Source organism: Arachis ipaensis, chromosome B6, assembly GCF_059453495.1.
Source record: "Arachis ipaensis isolate K30076 ecotype BB chromosome B6, ASM5945349v1, whole genome shotgun sequence".
In the NCBI taxonomy this organism is placed as follows: domain Eukaryota; kingdom Viridiplantae; phylum Streptophyta; class Magnoliopsida; order Fabales; family Fabaceae; genus Arachis; species Arachis ipaensis.
In genome coordinates, this window is record NC_142441.1 from 117,805,418 (window position 1) to 117,825,437 (window position 20,020).

General features: G+C 39.7%; 1 non-coding gene across 1 annotated transcript; it reads right to left on the bottom strand.

Annotated features, from left to right (window-relative positions):
- Positions 1-17,166: 17,166 nt before the first annotated feature.
- LOC148562446 (small nucleolar RNA R71) lies at positions 17,167-17,274 on the bottom strand. The gene has a single exon (XR_015887530.1). It is a non-coding gene; the product is annotated as a small nucleolar RNA R71 (small nucleolar RNA).
- Positions 17,275-20,020: the final 2,746 nt, after the last annotated feature.

The following is a 20,020-nucleotide window of genomic DNA, read 5'->3' on the forward strand; positions in this document are numbered from 1 at the left end:
TAGAACGGAGGTGGTTGTCAGGCACACGTTCGTGGGTTGAGGAAGGTGATGAATGTCACAGATCATCACCTTCATCACAGTTAAGCGCGAATGAACATCTTAGATAGGAACAAGCGTGTTTGAATGGAAAACAGAAATACTTGCATTAATTCATTGAGACACAGCAGAGCTCCTCACCCCCAACAATGGGGTTTAGAGACTCATGCCGTCAGAGAATACAAAGTTTAGATCTAAAATGTCATGAGATACAAAATAAGTCTCTAAAAGTTGTTTAAATACTAAACTAGTAGCCTAGGGTTACAAAATATGAGTAGACTATGATGGGTGATGCAGAGACCCACTTCTGGGGCCCACTTGGTGTGCTGGGGCCCACTTGGTGTGTGTTGGGGCTGAGATTTCGTGCAGAGGCCATTTGTGGAGTTGAACGCCAATTTTTGTGCCAGTTTGGGCGTTCAACTCCAGTTTTTTATCCTTTTCTGGCGCTGGACGCCAGAATTGGGCAGAAGGCTGGCGTTGAACGCCAGTGTACGTCGTCAATTCTTGTGCAAAGTATGGACTATTATATATTGATGGAAAGTCCTGGATGTCTACTTTCCAACGCAATTGGAAGCACACCATTTCGAGTTCTGTAGCTCCAGAAAATCCACTTTGAGTGCAGGGAGGTCAGAATCCAACAGCATCGGCAGTCCTTTTTCAGCCTGAATCAGATTTTTGCTCAGCTCCTTCAATTTCAGCCAGAAAAATACCTGAAATTACAGAAAAACACACAACTCATAGTAAAGTCCAGAAATATGAATTTTTCCTAAAAACTACTAGAAATAGACTAAAAACTAACTAAAACACACTCTAAACTATATGAAATTATCCCCAAAAAGCGTATAAAATATCCGCTCATCACAACACCAAACTTAAACTGTTGCTTGTCCTCAAGCAACTAGACAAATAAAATAGAAGACTAATAGGTTGAGAAGCAATAATATCTCAGAGTTTTTGATTGAAGCTCAGATTCTAATTAGATGAGCGGGACTAGTAGCTTTTTGCTTCTGAACAGTTTTGGCATCTCACTTTATCCATTGAAGCTCAGAGTGATTGGCATCTATAGGAACTCAGAATTCAGATAGTGTTATTGATTCTCTTAGTTCAGTGTGATGATTCTTGAACACAGCTTCTTTATGAGTCTTGGCCTTGGCCCTAAGCACTTTGTTTTCCAGTATTACTACCGGATACATAAATGCCACAGACACATAATTGGGTGAACCTTTTCAGATTGTGACTCAGCTTTGCTAAAGTCCCCAATTAGAGGTGTCCAGAGTTCTTAAGCACACTCTTCTTTTTGCTTTGGACCTTGACTTTAACCGCTCAGTCTCAAGTTTTCACTTGACACCTTCACGCCACAAGCACATGGTTAGGGACAGCTTGGTTTAGCCGCTTAGACCAGGATTTCAATCCTTTAGGCCCTCCTATCCACTGATGCTCAAAGCCTTGGGATCCTTTTTATTTGCCCTTGCCTTTTGGTTTTAAGGGTTATTGGCTTTTTTTTTTTTTTTTTTGCAAGCTTTGTTCTTTGCTGCTTTTTCTTGCTTCAAGAATCATTTTTATGATTTTTCAGATTATCAATAACATGTCTCATGTTCATCATTCTTTCAAGAGCCAACATATTTAACAGTCTTAAACAACAAATTCAAAAGACATATGCACTGTTCAAGCATTCATTCAGAAGACAGAAAGCATTGCCACCACATTTAACCAATTAGAATTTATTTTATTTAAACTCGAAATTTTATTGCTTCTTATTCAAAAGATCTACTATTTTATTCATGTTTGCTGATGATGAGAAAAATAAACTATAGCTTAATTTGGAGATAAAATCAAAATAGATACTAATTACTACTATATGACGTCTAAGGTAAACTTTTTATAAGGACACTGTCACAGAGTTAAGGCAGAAATTGGAAATTAACAACCTTTATCTGGGGGTATGGGGGTTCCTCTGATCCTTGGGAGGCTTGGTATCACAGAAGATTTTTGGCGCTTCAGTTCCCTTAAGTCACGTCCTTGCTCCTCTTGTTCTTTAAGCATATGGGTTAGCATTTGACTGTGTTCCTTCTGTTGTTTTATTATTTGCTCCATAGCTTCCTGTATCTTGGTGACAGACGTCTCAAGATGTTCCCAATATTCTGCTTGAGGAATCTCTGGAAGGAATTCCTGTGCTCTTTTCTTTATAGGATCCTCCTGTGCTTGTTGTCTCTCCATTGATGCTTTGGTGATTGGCCTTTCAATTAGGATATATTCAGTTATTCCCATCTTGACTCCAGCGTCCTTGCAGAGTAGAGAAATCACGCTTGGATAAGCCAACCTGGCCTCTCTTGAATTTTTGTTAGCAATCTTATAGAGCTCTGTTGAAATCAGCTGATGAACCTCCACTTCCTTTCCCATCATGATGCAATGAATCATTACTGCTCTTTTAACTGTGACTTCAGAACGGTTGCTGGTGGGCAACAGAGAACGCCCAATGAAGTCCAGCCATCCTCTGGCAACTGGTTTGAGATCCTCCCTCTTGAGTTGATTTGGGACGCCCTTTGTGTTGGTGGTCCACCTGGCTCTAGGAATACAGATGTCCTCCCCAATTTTATTCAGGCCAATGTCTGCTCTCATCATCCTCCTGTTGAAGGAGTCTGGATCATCCTTTAGCTGAGGTAGCTTTAGTATCTCTCTGATCTTGTCAGGGATGGTATGAACAATCTTTCCCCTGACCATGGTCCGAAATTCGTAGCAGGCTGTTCCAGATAGTCTTTGCTTGTCAGTCTGCCACATATTAGCATAGAACTCCTGGACCATGTTCCTTCCTACTTTCGTTTCAGGATTAGCTAGGACTTCCCAGTTCCTGATTCGAATTTGCTCCTGGATCTCCGGATATTCATCTTCTTTCAGATCGAATCTAACTTCCGGGATCACTGATCTCAGACCCATTACTTTAAGATAATGGTCTGAATGTTCTTTAGATAAGAACTTCCCTTGATTCCAAAGTGGTTTTGGAACGCTCTCTTTCTTGTCTCTAGGAGTGTATTGTTTCCCTTTGGGAGCCATGATCTTAGTGATTTCGGAAAAACACACCAAACTTAGAGGTTTGCTTGTCCTCAAGCAAAAGAAGAGAAAGGAGAGGGATAGAAGGAGATTGAGTAGCACTTGTTGATGAAGGAGGGGGGAGGCCGAACCCAATTTAAAGGGGGGGGGGGGAGGGGTGGATTTTCGAAAAATTGGAGGAGATAAGATAAAAAGATTGAGTTGAAAAAGATAAGATAGAAGATATAGTTTAATTTTGAAAAGATAGGATAGTTTTTTTGAAAAAGATAATTCTGGATTTTGAAAAAGATAATATTGAAAAAGATATGGATTAGTTGAAAAGATTTTTGAGTGAAAAAGATAGATTTTGAAAAAGATAGATTTTTCAGAAAAGATTTTGAAAAGAGTTGGACTGAATTTGGAAAAATGGATTTTTAAAAATTAAGGATTTTAGAAATCAGGATTCTTGATATATTCATGTAAAAATCATGCATTGAAGCATTCAAATTTAAAATTAAATTGGAAATTCGTGTGGAATCACTGGAAATGGCTCCTCCCTGTCCTCCTGGCGTTTGAACGCCCAAACACTGCCTGTTTTGGGCGTTCAGCGCCCAGTTGCTGCCATTACTGGCGTTCAACGCCCAGTGGGTGGCCATTCCTGGCGCTGAACGCCCAAATGCTGCCATTACTGGCGTTCAGCGCCCAGTGGATGCCCATTTTGGGCGCTGAACGCCCAAAATGCCCCTTTACTGGCGTTTTCTTGCCATTGAGCTCTTTTACTCTGTTTTGTGTGCCGAGGTCTTCTGTAAATGATTATTTACCTTGTTGTCAATGAACTATATATAAAATATAAAGATAGAAATAGGGCAAAATGCTTGGAGGATTGTTGCCCCGTGGCTGGGTTGCCTCCCAGCAAGCGCTTCTTTATTGTCTTTAGCTGGACCTTGCTGAGCTTTTAATCTAGCTTCAGCCTTGAGCATTCTTGCTCAGTGTTGCCTTCAAGATAATGCTTGATTCTCTGTCCATTGACAATGAACTTCTTATCAGAATCAATATCTTGAAGCTCCACATAACCATATGGTGACACACTTGTAATCACGTATGGTCCCCTCCACCGGGATTTCAGTTTCCCGGGGAATAGCCTGAGTCTAGAGTTAAACAACAGGACCTTCTGTCCTGGTTCAAAGATTCTAGATGACAGCTTTCTGTCATGCCATTTTTTTTATTTTTCTTTATAAAGCTTGGCATTTTCGAAAGCTGTGAATCTGAATTCCTCTAGCTCATTTAGCTGGAGCAATCGTTTTTCTCCTGCTAATTTGGCATCTAAGTTTAGGAATCTGGTTGCCCAATAGGCCTTATGTTCCAGTTCCACGGGCAAGTGGCATGCCTTACCATACACGAGTTGGTATGGAGAGGTCCCTATAGGGGTCTTGAATGCTGTTCTGTAAGCCCACAGAGCATCATCCAAGCTCCTTGCCCAATCCTTTCTACGGGTATTTACTGTCCGTTCCAGGATTCTCTTTAATTCTCTGTTAGAGACTTCAGCTTGCCCGTTGGTTTGTGGATGATATGGAGTGGCCACTTTGTGGCGAATTCCATACCGAACCATGGCAGAGTAAAGCTGTTTATTGCAGAAGTGAGTGCTCCCATCGCTGATTAACACTCTAGGGACACCAAACCTGCTAAAGATATGTTTCTGGAGGAATTTCAGCACTGTTTTAGTATCATTGGAGGGTGTGGCGATAGCCTCAACCCATTTTGATACATAGTCAACTGCCACCAGAATATAAGTGTTTGAGTATGATGGTGGGAAAGGTCCCATGAAGTCAATTCCCCATACATCAAACAACTCTATTTCCAAGATTCCTTGTTGAGGCATGGCGTAACCATGAGGCAGATTACCAGCTCTTTGGCAACTGTCACAATTACGTACAAACTCTCGGGAATCTTTATAGAGTGTGGGCCAATAGAAGCCACATTGGAGGACCTTGGTGGCTGTTCGCTCACCTCCGAAATGGCCTCCATATTGAGATCCATGGCAATGCCATAGGATTCTCTGTGCTTTCTCTCTGGGGACACACCTACGAATAATTCCGTCTGCACATCTCTTAAAGAGATAGGGCTCATCCCACAAGTAGTACTTTGCATCAGTAATTAGTTTCTTTTTTTGTATTCTATTGTACTCCTTGGGTATGAACCTTGCAGCTTTATAGTTTGCAATATCGGCAAACCATGGTGCTTCCTGAATGGCAAATAGATGCTCATCAGGGAACGTCTCAGAGATCTCAAGGAAGGGGAGGGACGTCCCTTCCACTGGCTCTATCTGGGACAGATGATCAGCCACTTGGTTCTCTGTCTCTTTTCTGTCTCTTATTTCTATATCAAACTCTTGTAGAAGCAATACCCATCTGATGAGCCTGGGTTTTGAATCCTGCTTTGTGAGTAGATATTTAAGAGCAGCATGGTCAGTATACACAATCACTTTTGATCCTACTAAGTATGATCTGAACTTGTCAATGGCGTAAACCACTGCAAGTAGTTCTTTTTCTGTGGTTGTGTAATTTTTCTGGGCATCATTTAGAACGCGACTGGCATAATAAATGACATGCAGAAGCTTGTCATGCCTCTGTCCCAATACTGCACCAATGGCATGATCACTGGCATCACACATTAACTCAAATGGCAATGTCCAGTCTGGTGCAGAAATGACTGGTGCTGTGACCAGCTTAGCTTTCAGCGTTTCAAATGCCTGCAGGCATGCTGTGTCAAACACAAATGGCGTGTCAGCAGCTAGCAGATTGCTTAGAGGTTTTGCGATTTTTGAAAAATCCTTTATAAACCTCCTATAGAATCCTGCATGCCCCAGAAAGCTTCTGATTGCCTTAACATTGGCAGGTGGTGGTAATTTTTCAATTACCTCTATTTTTGCTTGGTCCACCTCTATTCCCTTGTTTGAGATTTTATGCCCAAGAACAATTCCTTCAGTCACCATGAAGTGACACTTTTCCCAGTTTAAAACTAGGTTGGTTTCTTGGCATCTTTTCAGAACAAGTTTCAGGTGATCAAGACAGGAGCTGAATGAGTCTCCATATACTGAGAAGTCATCCATGAAGACTTCCAGAAATTTTTCCACCATATCAGAGAAAATAGAGAGCATGCATCTCTGGATGGTTGCAGGTGTATTGCATAGCCCAAAGGGCATCCTTCTATAAGCAAACACTCCGGATGGACATGTGAATGTTGTTTTCTCTTGATCCTGGGGGTCTACTGCAATCTGGTTATAGCCTGAGTAGCCATCCAAAAAGCAGTAATAATCATGACCTGCTAGTCTCTCTAGCATCTGGTCTATGAATGGTAAAGGAAAATGATCCTTTCTGGTGGCTGTATTGAGCCTTCTGTAGTCAATACACATGCGCCACCCTGTAACTGTTCTTGTAGGAACCAGTTCATTTTTTTCATTATGAATCACTGTCATGCCTCCCTTTTTTGGGACGACTTGAACAGGGCTCACCCAGGGGCTATCAGAAATGGGATAAATAATCCCAGCCTCTAGTAATTTGGTGACCTCTTTCTGCACCACTTCCTTCATGGCTGGATTTAGCCGCCTCTGTGGTTGAACCACTGGTTTGGCATTATCCTCCAATAGGATTTTGTGCATGCATCTAGCTGGGCTTATGCCCTTAAGGTCACCTATGGACCACCCAAGAGTTGTCTTGTGTGTCCTTAGCACTTGAATAAGTGCTTCCTCTTCCTGTGAATTTAAAGCAGAGCTTATGATCACTGGAAAAGTGTCACCTTCTCCTAGAAATGCATATTTCAAGGATGGTGGCAGTGGCTTGAGCTCTGGTTTAGGAGGTTTTTCCTCTTTCAGAAGAAAGTTCAGAGGCTCTTTCATGTCCTCTGAATCCTCCAAATCAGGCTGAACATCTTTAAAGATGTTTTCCAACTCTGATTCGAGACTCTCAGCCTTGTTGATCTCTTCTACCAAAGAGTCAATAAGGTCAACTTTCATGCAGTCTGTTGATGTGTCTGGATGCTGCATGGCTTTGACAGCGTTCAACTTGAACTCGTCATCGTTGACTCTCAGGGTTATTTCCCCCTGCTGGACGTCAATGAGGGATCGTCCAGTTGCTAGGAAGGGTCTTCCTAGAATGAGAGTAGCACTCTTGTGCTCCTCCATTTCCAGCACAACAAAGTCAGTGGGAAAGGCGAATGGCCCAACTCTGACAATCATGTCCTCAATCACGCCTGATGGGTATTTAGTGGAACCATCAGCAAGTTGGAGACATATCCGGGTTGGTTTAACTTCTTCAGTTAAGCCAAGCTTCCTGATAGTGGATGCAGGTATCAGGTTGATGCTTGCCCCAAGATCGCATAAGGCTGTCTTGGTGCAATCACCTTCTAATATGCATGGTATCAGAAAGCTCCCAGGGTCTTTAAGCTTTTCAGGAAAGCTTTTCAGAATGACTGCACTGCATTCTTCAGTGAGGAGAACTCTTTCTGTTTCTCTCCACTCCTTTTTATGACTCAAGATCTCTTTCATGAACTTGGCATAAGAAGGTATTTGCTCAAGTGCCTCTGCAAATGGAATCTTTATTTCAAGAGTCCTCAGATAATCTGCAAAGCGAGCAAATTGCTTATCCTGCTCCTCTTTCCTGAGTTTTTGAGGATAAGGTATCTTGGCTTTATATTCCTCAACCTTAGTGGTTAAAGAAGCCTTTTTAGAGGGGTTGTTATCAGCACTTATGTGTGTCTGATCCCTCACTGGCAATTGCGTACCAGAGTTAGAAGTTGGAGTGACGTTAGACGCCAACTCACTGTCTGTTCCTGGCGCCTGAACGCCAGAAATGTGCCCCTGTTGGGCGTTCAGCGCTGGATTCTGCCCCATTTGGGCGTTCAACGCCAGATTCTTGCCCATTTCTGGCGTTGAACGCCAATCCTGCCTTGTTTCTGGCGCTGAACGCCAGTTTTGGGCATGGTCTGGGCGTTCAGCGCCAGCCTTCCACCTATTTTCTGGCGTTTTAGTGCCAGAATTAGTTTTCCCTGGGCTCTTACTGTCCTCAGGGGAATCTTTGGTGGGTTGCTCATTTCTTGAATTTTTGATGCCTTGAGGTGGGGTATTTAATGTTTTCCCACTTCTTAATTGAACTGCTTGGCATTCTTCTGCTATTTGCTTTGATAGCTGCTGCTTTGTTTGCTTAAACTGTTCTTCCATATGCATATTAGCTATCCTTGTCTCCTGTAACCTTTCTTTGAATTCAGCTAGCTGCTTTGTTAGAAAATCTAATTGCTGATTGAATTCAGCAGCTTGTTTTACAGTACTGAATTCAGCAGTTACTGTTTTAACCTCTTCATTCATGGAAGGGTTGCTGCTTAGATACAGATGCTGATTCCTGGCAACTGTATCAATGAGCTCTTGAGCTTCTTCAATTGTCTTTCTCATATGGATAGATCCACCAGCTGAGTAATCTAAAGACATCTGAGCTCCTTCTGCAAGCCCATAGTAGAAGATGTCTAACTGAACCCACTCTGAAAACATTTCAGAGGGGCATTTTCGTAGCATCTCTCTGTATCTCTCCCAGGCATCATAAAGAGATTCATTATCTCCTTGTTTAAAGCCTTGGATGTCCAGCCTTAGCTGTGTCATCCTTTTTGGAGGGAAATATTGATTCAGGAATTTTTCTGTCAGCTATTTCCATGTTCTTATGCTGGCCTTAGGTTGGTTATTTAACCACCTCTTAGCTTGATCTTTTAAAGCAAATGGAAACAGTAATAGTCTGTAGACGTCCTGATCTATTTCCTTATCATGTACTGTGTCAGCAATTTGTAAAAATTGTGCCAGAAACTCTGTAGGTTCTTCCTGTGGAAGACCGGAATACTGGCAACTTTGCTGCACCATGATAATGAGCTGAGGATTCAACTCAAAGCTACTAACTCCAATGGAGGGTATGCAGATGCTACTCCCATATGAAGCAGTAGAGGGGTTAGAATATGACCCCAAAGTCCTCCTGGACTGTCCATCTCCACTTATGTCCATGATGGATCTCTATGGATATAACTTGGACTGATTTATCTTTTTATTTATTTTATTTTATAAGAAGTAAATACTTAAATAAAATAAAATAACTAAAAAGAATTTGAATTTTGAAATAATAAAAATTTTTTTTTCGTAAAAAAATTTAAAAATAATTAGTTAAAAAAAACAGAAATTTTAAAAAAAAAAGGGGAGATATTTTCGAAAATTTGAGAGAGAGAGAGTTAGTTAGGTAGTTTTGAAAAAGTTAAGAAACAAACAAAAAGTTGGTTAGTTAGTTGAAACAAATTTTGAAAAGATAGGAAGTTAGAAAAGATATTTTGAAAAGATATTTTTGAATTTAGTGAGGAGAGAGAAAAACAATAAGATAGTACAAGATTTAAAATTTTTAGATCTAATGCTCCTTGTTTTCGAAAAATTTGGAGGGAAAACACCAAGGAACACCAAACTTAAAAATTTTAAGATCAAGACACAAGGAAAACTCAAGAACACTTTGAAGACTCACAAGAACACAAGAACATGAAGGAAGAACACCAAACTTAAAAATTTTTTTGAAAACCAAACAAAATTTTCGAAAATCAAAGGGAAATCAACAAGAAAACACCAAACTTAAAGTTTGGCACAAGATTTAATAAAAAAATTGTTTTTGAAAAAGAATGTTTTGAAAAGAGTATAAAAGATTCTAACCCAATCAAATTAATGTTCTAGCCAAATGAGTTATTTGGACCTTATTTTAAGAAAGATTATTTTTGAAAACACCAAACTTAAAGTTTGGCACAGGATTTAATAGAAAAATTATTTTTGAAAAAGGTTTTTTTTTAAAAAAATATGATAGCCAATTATCATGAACATAAACACCACGTTCTAAATAACTGAGCTATAAATTTAAAGTGTTTTAACAAGGGATAAATAATAAAAGACTCTAAACCAAAAAAGAGAAAATTTTTCCTAATCTAAGCAACAAAATAATCCGTCAGTTGTTCAAACACGAACAATCCCCGGCAACGGCGCCAAAAACTTGGTAGCACAAATTGCGAATCACACTTTTCACAACCCGTACCACTAACCAGCAAGTGCACTGGGTCGTCCAAGTAATACCTTACGTGAGTAAGGGTCGAATCCCACAGAGATTGTTGGTTTGAAGCAATCTATGGTTATCTTGTAAATCTTAGTCAGGAAGTCAATTATGTTTATCAGTTGAATTATGAATAACCAGTAGAGCATAAATTAAAAGTTACTTGTTGTGTAGTAATGGAGAATATGTTGGAGTTTTGGAGATGCTTTGTCTTTTGAATCTCTGCTTTCCTCTGTCTTCTGATTCACACACGCACGTCCTCCTATGGCAAGCTGTGTGTTGGTGGATCACCTTTGTCAATGGCTACCTTCCATCCTTCCAGTGAAAACTACGCTCACGTGCTCTGTCACAGTACGGCTAATCACCGGTTGGTTCTCGATCCGGTTGGAATAGGATTTACTATCCTTTTGCATCTGTCACTAACGCCCAGCCTTCAGGAGTTTGAAGCTCGTCACAGTCATTCAATCCTTGAATCCTACTCGGAATGCCACAGACAAGGCTTAGACTTTCCGGATTCTCATGAATGCCGCCATCAGTTCTAGCTTATACCACGGAGATTCTGATTAAAGAATCTAAGAGACACTCATTCAATCGGATATAGAACGGAGGTGGTTGTCAGGCACACGTTCGTGGGTTGAGGAAGGTGATGAATGTCACAGATCATCACCTTCATCACAATTAAGTGCGAATGAACATCTTAGATAGGAACAAGCGTGTTTGAATGGAAAACAGAAATACTTGCATTAATTCATTGAGACACAGCAGAGCTCCTCACCCCCAACAATGGGGTTTAGAGACTCATGCCGTCAGAGAATACAAAGTTTAGATCTGAAATGTCATGAGATACAAAATAAGTCTCTAAAAGTTGTTTAAATACTAAACTAGTAGCCTAGGGTTACAAAATATGAGTGGACTATGATGGGTGATGCAGAGACCCACTTCTGGGGCCAACTTGGTGTGCTGGGGCCCACTTGGTGTGTGCTGGGGCTGAGATTTCGTGCAGAGGCCATTTGTGGAGTTGAACGCCAGTTTTTGTGCCAGTTTGGGCGTTCAACTCCAGTTTTTTATCCTTTTCTGGCGCTGGACGCCAGAATTGGGCAGAAGGCTGGCGTTGAACGCCAGTTTACGTCGTCAATTCTTGTGCAAAATATGGACTATTATATATTGCTGGAAAGCCCTGGATGTCTACTTTCCAACGCAATTGGAAGCACGCCATTTCGAGTTCTGTAGCTCCATAAAATCTACTTTGAGTGCAGGGAGGTCAGAATCCAACAGCATCAGCAGTCCTTTTTCAGCCTGAATCAGATTTTTGCTCAGCTCCTTCAATTTCAGCCAGAAAAATACCTGAAATTACAGAAAAATACACAACTCATAGTAAAGTCCAGAAATATGAATTTTTCCTAAAAACTACTAGAAGTAGACTAAAAACTAACTAAAACACACTCTAAACTATATGAAATTATCCCCAAAAAGCGTATAAAATATCCGCTCATCAGTGTCCCCAAGACTACATCATTTTTTATATCTTTTGCAATAATAAATTCGGTGGGAATTCTGAGATTGCCCTTTTCAACAAAAACACCTGTTAGTTTGAAATTGATACTTAGTCTTTCGCCCGTTATCGAGCTAAGGCGTTCAGTAGATTTTTTGAAATATTTTGTGGGGATCAGACCTTCCTTAATACAGTTTGAATCTGCACCTGAGTCAAAGAGTGCAATGGTGTCGAAAACAAAATCTTTAACGGCAATTCGGATATGAACACGATGTTTCATAAAAGAGAATACATTGATTATTCTCAAAATTTCGTTTCCCTCGTTGTCGTCAGAAATTTTATTTTCTTGTTCCTTAGAACACTCTGTTTGGTTTGAAAGGGGATCAAGTTCTTCATCACCAGATTCTCCCCCTTGCACTAATTGAGAGAGAATGAGTTGATGATTGTCTTGGTTTCTCTTGATTTCCTGGATTTCTCTTTTAAGATTGTTGACCTCGGACTGGAGGTCCTGAATAGTTATGGGACGAATAACTTGTTTTTCTAATTTTTTGAAAATAGGTTTGACATCATATTTATTGCTAAGGACCAAATTTTTGGGTTTTTTCTCCTTTTGTAAAGATCTTTTTAGTTTCAAAAGAAAGTCTTTCTTTTGTTCTGGATTGTCAATAGCCTCAATAGCATCAAATAGGAGATCTTGATCTTTGGATAAAACACCAATTTGCTTGACATCTGAATCTTCGGATGATTCAATGTCATCGATTTCGATGTTATTGATATCATCCGAAGATTCTCGGTCTGAATCATTTTTTGAACTTTCTAACAGCATATTATTAATCTGTTCCTCAATCAGGGGATCAAGGTTTAGATTATTAATCTTTCCTTTTAACCGGCAGTATTTGCTAATATGTCCAGGTTTCTTACATGTATAGCAAATAATGGGGTTCTTTTGAGGGTAATTTTGGAAATTCTTTTGGAAACTCTTTTCATTTTTGGGTTTTTGAAAACCTTTTCTATATCTTCTGAAATTCTTTTCAGGATTAGGTTTAAAAACTTTTTAATTGGATGGTCTTTTGGATTTCTTAGGATGACAAGCAGGAAGACCGAATTGTTCACAGAAAGTTCCCAGATCAATACGATTTTGGATTTTTTCACGTGCAAGTTGCCTTTGGATTTTGTCATCTTGACAAATCTTTAGAGCAACCTTCTGGATGAAAGAAACCAGTTGACCATAACTTAGCTCATCATAGGGTATTATACCATCTGGGGTTAAGCTTTGTATTTTATCCCTTACTTTATCTCCCAGGGATTTTGGGAGTCCAGCAAGGAACTTCTCTTTCCAGAAAGGTTGTTGACTATTGATGAGCGGATAATTTATACGCTTTTTGGCATTGTTTTTAGTATGTTTTTAGTAGGATCTAGTTACTTTTAGGGATGTTTTCATTAGTTTTTATGTTAAATTCACATTTCTGGACTTTACTATGAGTTTGTGTGTTTTTCTGTGATTTCATGTATTTTCTGGCTGAAATTGAGGGACTTGAGCAGAAATCAGATTCAGAGGTTGAAGAAGGACTGCTGATGTTGTTGGATTCTGACCTCCCTGCACTCAAAGTGGATTTTCTGGAGCTACAGAACTCGAAATGGCGCGCTTCCAATTGCGTTGGAAAGTAGACATCCATGTCTTTCCAGCAATGTTTAATAGTCCATACTTTGGCCAAGAATAGACGACGTAAACTGGCGTTCAACGCCAGCCTTCTGCCCAAATCTGGCGTCCAGCGCCAGAAAAGGATCCAAAACCAGAGTTGAACGCCCAAACTGGCACAGAAACTGGCGTTCAACTCCACAAATGGCCTCTGCACGTGCTACACTTAAGCTCAGCCCAAACACACACCAAGTGGGCCCCGGAAGTGGATTTATGCATTAATTACTTACTCATGTAAACCTTAGTGACTAGTTTATTATAAATAGGACCTTTTACTATTGTATTAGGTATCTTTTGATCATCTTGGGATTACCTTATGATCCTTTGATCACGTTTTGGGGGCTGGCCATCTCGGCCATGCCTGGACCTTCACTTATGTATTTTTAACGGTAGAGTTTCTACACTCCATAGATTAAGGTGTGGAGCTCTGCTGTTCCTCAAAGATTAATGCAAGTACTACTGTTTTCTATTCAATTCATCTTATTTCGCTTCTAAGATATCCATTCGCACCCAAGAACGTGATGAAGGTGATGATTATGTGTGACGCTCATCACCATCTCCCCTATGAACACGTGCCTGACAAACACTTCCGTTCTACATGAAATAAGCTAGAATGAATATCTCTTAGATCTCCTAACAGGAATCTTCGTGGCGTAAGCTAGAATGATGGCGGCATTCAAGAGAATCCGGAAAGTCTAAACCTTGTCTGTGGTATTCCGAGTAGGATTCAATGATTGAATGACTGTGACGAGCTTCAAACTCGCGAGTGCTGGGCGTTAGTGACAGACGCAAAAGGAGGGTGAATCCTATTCCAGCATGATCGGGAACCGACAAATGAATAGCCGTGCCGTGACAGGGTGCGTGAGCATATTATTCACTGAGAGGAGGGGATGTAGCCACTGACAACGGTGATGCCCTTGCATAAAGCCAGCCATGGAAAGGAGTAAGACTGATTGGATGAAGATAGCAGAAAAGCAGAGGTTCAGAGGAACGAAAGCATCTCCATTCGCTTATCTGAAATTCCTACCAATGAATTACATAAGTATTTCTATCCCTATTTTATTATATTAAATTCGAAAACACCATTATCACTTTATATCTGCCTGACTGAGATTTACAAGGTGACCATAGCTTGCTTCATACCAACAATCTCCGTGGGATTCGACCCTTACTCACGTAAGGTATTACTTGGACGACCCAGTGCACTTGCTGGTTAGTTGTATCGAAGTTGTGACAATCATGAATTAAGATCAGAGCACCAAGCTTTGGAGCCATTACCAGGATTCGTTCGAGCCTGGAGATCACAATTTCGTGCACCAAGTTTTTGGCGCCGTTGCCGGGGATTGTTTGAGTTTGGACAACTAACGGTTCATCTTGTTGCTCAGATTAGGTAATTTTCTTTTTATTTTATTTTCAAAAATTTTTCCAAAAATATTTTCAAAAAAAAAAAATTTTTCTTTTGTTTTCGAAAAATATAAAAATGTTTTCAAATATTTTATTCAAGATTTTTAAGAATGAATTCTAGTGTTTCATGAAGCATGTGAAGCCTGGCTGGCTGTAAAGCCATGTCTAAATTCTTTTGGACTGAGGCTTCCAAACCATCAGAGGTAATTTACATACTTGATAAATGATGAGCAGCAATTTGTTATCAAGATCAATATACTCTGGTGTTAAATGCTGAAGCTTGGCTGGCCATTGGCCATGTCTAGTGTTTTGGACTGGAGCTTTCTTTGAAAGCTTGGCTAGCTAGTGAGCCATGTCTAATTCCTGGACTGAAGCTTTAGACTAACATGGCAAGATTCCTGGAATTCATATTAAAAATTTTGGAATCCTTATTTTTTTTCTTTTTCATATAATTTTCGAAAAAAAAAATCCAAAAAAATTCATAAAATCATAAAAATCAAAAATATTTTTGTGTTTCTTGTTTGAGTCTTGAGTCATGTTATAAGTTTGGTGTCAATTGCATATGCATCTTGCATTTTTTCGAAAATATCATGCATTCATAGTGTTCTTCATGATCTTCAAGTTGTTCTTGGTAAGTCTTCTTGTTTGATCTTGATGATTTTTTGTTTTGTGTTGTTTAGTGTTTTTCATATGCATTCTTGAATTCTTAGTGCCTAAGCATCAAAGAATTCTAAGTTTGGTGTCTTGCATGTTTTCTTTGCATTAAAGATTTTTCAAAATTATGTTCTTGATGTTCATCATGTTCTTCATAGTGTTCTTGGTGTTCATCTTGACATTCATAGCATTCATGCATGCATTCATTGTTTTGATCTAAAAATTTCATGCATTGCATAATTTTCATGTTTTTCATAAAAATTTCAAAAATCAAAAAAATATCTTTCCCTTTTTCTCTCCTCAAATTCGAAAATTTGGATTGACTTTTTCAAAAATTTTTAAAATCAAATTGTTTCTTATGAGTCAAATCAAATTTTCAATTTGAAAATCTTATCTTTTTCAAAATCTTTTTCAAAAATCAAATCTTTTTCAAAATCCTTAGTTATTTTCGAAAATTCCAAAAATATTTTTCAAAAATCTTTTTCTTATTTTTATACCAAATTTTCGAAAATAACATAATCAATTAATGTTTTGATTCAAAAATTTCAAGTTTGTTACTTACTTGTTAAGAAAGATTCAAACTTTAAGTTCTAGAATCATATCTTGTGATTTCTTGTGAATCAAGTCATTAATTGTGATTTTAAAAATCAAATCTTTTTCAAAACTAATTTCAATCATATCTTTTTAAAAATATCTTCTTACCTTATCTTTTTCAAAAATATCTTTTCAAAACATCTTTCCTAACCTCCTAACTTCTTATCTTTTCAAAATTTGTTTCAACTAACTAACTAACTTTTTGTTTGTTTCTTAACTTTTTCAAAACCACCTAACTAACTCTCTCTCTCTAATTTTTGAAAATATCTCCCCCTTTTTCAAAAATTTCTTTTTAATTAACTAATTATTTTTATTTTTTATTTTTGATTTCAAAAATTTTCGAAAATTTCTAACACTTTTCAAAAACCATTTTTCAAAAATCACTAACTCTTTTTCAAAATAATTTTCGAAAATTATCCCTCCTCCATCCTATTCTATTTATTCATTCATATCCTAACATCTCATCTCACATCTCTTCCATTCGTACAGTTGTGTTTCTTCCTTTACATCACATCCTTTATCTCCCCCTCTTCTTCTACTCACACAGGGATCCCTACACTGTGGTATAAAGGATCTCTATTATTATTATTATTTTTCTGTGCCTTCTTCTTTATCATATGAGCAGGAGCAAGGATAAGAACATTCTTGTAGAAGCAGATCCAGAACCTGAAAGGACTCTGAAGAGAAAATTAAGAGAAGCTAAAATACAACAATCCGGAGATAACCTTTCAGAAATTTTCGAACAGGCAGAGGAGATGGCAGCCGAAAATAATAATAATGTAAGGAAGATGCTTGGTGACTTTACTGCACCTAATTCCAATTTACATGGAAGAAGCATCTCCATTCCTGCCATTGGAGCAAACAATTTTGAGCTGAAACCTCAATTAGTTTCTCAGATGCAGCAGAACTGCAAGTTTCATGGACTTCCATCTGAAGATCCTTTTCAGTTCTTAACTGAATTCTTGCAGATATGTGATACTGTTAAGACTAATGGAGTAGATCCTGAAGTCTACAGGCTCATGCTTTTCCCTTTTGCTATAAGAGACAGAGCTAGATTATGGTTGGATTCTCAACCCAAAGACAGCCTGAACTCTTGGGATAAGCTGGTCACGGCTTTCTTAGCCAAGTACTTTCCTCCTCAAAAGCTGAGCAAGCTTAGAGCTGATGTTCAAACCTTCAGACAGAAAGAAGGTGAATCCCTCTATGAAGCTTGGGAAAGATACAAACAGTTGACTAAAAAGTGTCCTTCTGACATGCTTTCAGAATGGACCATCCTGGATATATTCTATGATGGTTTATCTGAGCTATCAAAGATGTCACTGGACACTTCTGCAGGTGGATCCATTCACCTAAAGAAAACGCCTGCAGAAGCTCAAGAACTCATTGACATGGTTGCTAATAACCAGTTCATGTACACTTCTGAAAGGAATCCTGTGAGTAATGGGACGCCTATGAAGAAGGGAGTTCTTGAAGTTGATACTCTGAATGCCATATTGGCTCAGAATAAAATATTGACTCAGCAAGTCAATATGATCTCTCAGAGTCTGCATGGAATGCAAGCTGCATCCAACAGTACTCAAGAGGCATCTTCTGAAGAAGAAGCCTATGATCCTGAGAACCCTGCAATAGCAGAGGTAAATTACTTAGGTGAACCTTATGGAAACACCTATAACTCAACATGGAGAAATCATCCAAATTTCTCATGGAAGGATCAAAAGCCCCAACAAGGCTTTAATAATGGTGGAAGAAACAGGTTTAGCAATAGCAAGCCTTTTCCATCATCAACTCAGCAACAGACAGAGAACTCTGAACAAAATGCTTCTAATTTAGCAAATCTAGTCTCTGATCTATCTAAGGCCACTGTAAGTTTCATGAATGAAACAAGGTCTTCCATTAGAAATCTGGAAGCACAAGTGGGCCAATTGAGTAAAAGGATCACTGAAATCCCTCCTAGTACTCTCCCAAGCAATACAGAAGAGAACCCAAAAGGAGAGTGCAAGGCCATTGACATAAGCGCCATGGCCGAACCTGTGAGGAGAGGAGAGGACGTGAATCCCAAGGAGGAAGACCCCCTGGGACGTCCAGTGGTCAATAAGGAGCTTCCCTCTGAGGAACCAAAGGAATCTGAGACTCATCTAGAGACCATAGAGATTCCATTGAACCTCCTTATGCCCTTCATGAGCTCTGATGAGTATTCCTCTTCTGAAGAGAATGAGGATGTTACTGAAGAGCAAACTGCCAAGTTTCTTGGTGCAATCATGAAGCTGAATGCCAAATTATTTGGCATTGATACTTGGGAAGTTGAACCTCCCTTGTTCATCAATGAACTAAGTGATCTGGATCAACTGACATTGCCTCAGAAGAGACAGGATCCTGGAAAGTTCATAATACCCTGCACTATAGGCACCATGATCTTTAAGGCTCTATGTGACCTTGGTTCAGGAATAAACCTCATGCCCTCTCTGTAATAGAGAAACTGGGAATCTATGGGGTGCAAGCTGCTAAAATCTCATTAGAGATGGCAGACAGCTCAAGAAAACAGGCTTATGGACAAGTAGAAGATGTATTAGTAAAGGTTGAGGGCCTTTACATACCTACTGATTTCATAGTCCTGGATACTGGAAAGGAAGAGGATGAATCCATCATCCTGGGAAGACCTTTCCTGGCCACAGCAAGAGCTGTGATTGATGTTGACAGAGGTGAAATATTCCTTCAATGAAATGAGAACTCCCTTGTGTTTAAAACTCAAGGATCTCCCTCTGCAACCATGGAGAGGAAGCAGAAAAAGCTTCTCTCCAAGCAGAGTCAACCAGAGCCCCCACAGTCAAACTCTAAGTTTGGTGTTGGGAGGCCACAACCAAACTCTAAGTTTGGTGTTGAACTCCCATATCCAAACTCTAAGTTTGGTGTTGGAGAGTCTCAACAAAGCTCTGCACATCTGTGAGGCTCCATGAGAGCCCACTGTCAAGCTATTGACATTAAAGAAGCGCTTGTTGGGAGGCAACCCAATGTTTATCTAATTCTTATTTTTATTATTTTTCATGTTTTCTTAGGTTCATGATCATGTGGAGTCACAAAATAAATATAAAAATTGAAAACGGAGTCAAAAACAGCAGAAGAAAAATCACACCCTGGAGGAAGCATCTGTCTGGCGTTCAGCGCCAGAACAGAGCATGGTTCTGGCGCTGAACGCCCAAAATGGGCAGCTTCTGGGCGCTGAACGCCAGAACAGGCATGGTTCTGGCGTTCAACGCCAGAAATGGCACACAGATGGGCGTTGAACGCCCAAAATGGCCACCAACCTGGCGCTGAACGCCCAGAGTTGGATACAAAGGCATTTTTACATGCCTAATGGGTGCAGGGATGTAAATCCTTGAACACCTCAGGATCTGTGGACCTCACAGGATCCACTCAGGATCTGTGGACCCCACAGGATCCACTCAGGATCTGTGGACCCCACAGGATCCCCACCTACCTCCACTCACTTCTTCTCACCACTCTCTTTCACACAACCCCATAAACACTCTTTCCTAAAAACCCCTCACCAATCACCTCAATCTCTCTTCCCCGCTAAACCTTCACCACTCACATCCACCCACTCTTCCTAATAAACCTACCTCATAAACCCCACCTACCTTCAAAATTCAAAACCAATTTCCCACCCAAACCCACCCATATGGCCGAACCTTAACCCCCCCTCCATTCCCTATATAAAGACCTCCATTCTTCACCAAATTCACACAACACACCCCTCTACACTCTCCTTGGCCGAAACCACAATTCCCTCTCCCTCTCCATATTTCTTCTTCTTCTTCTATTCTTTTGTTTATTGCTCGAGGGCGAGCAATATTCTAAGTTTGGTGTGGTAAAAGCATAGCTTTTTTTGTTTTTCCATTACCATTGATGGCACCTAAGACCGGAGAATCCTCTAGAAGAGGGAAAGGGAAGACAAAAGCTTCCACATCCGAGTCATGGGAGATGGAAAGGTTCATCTCCAAAGCCCAT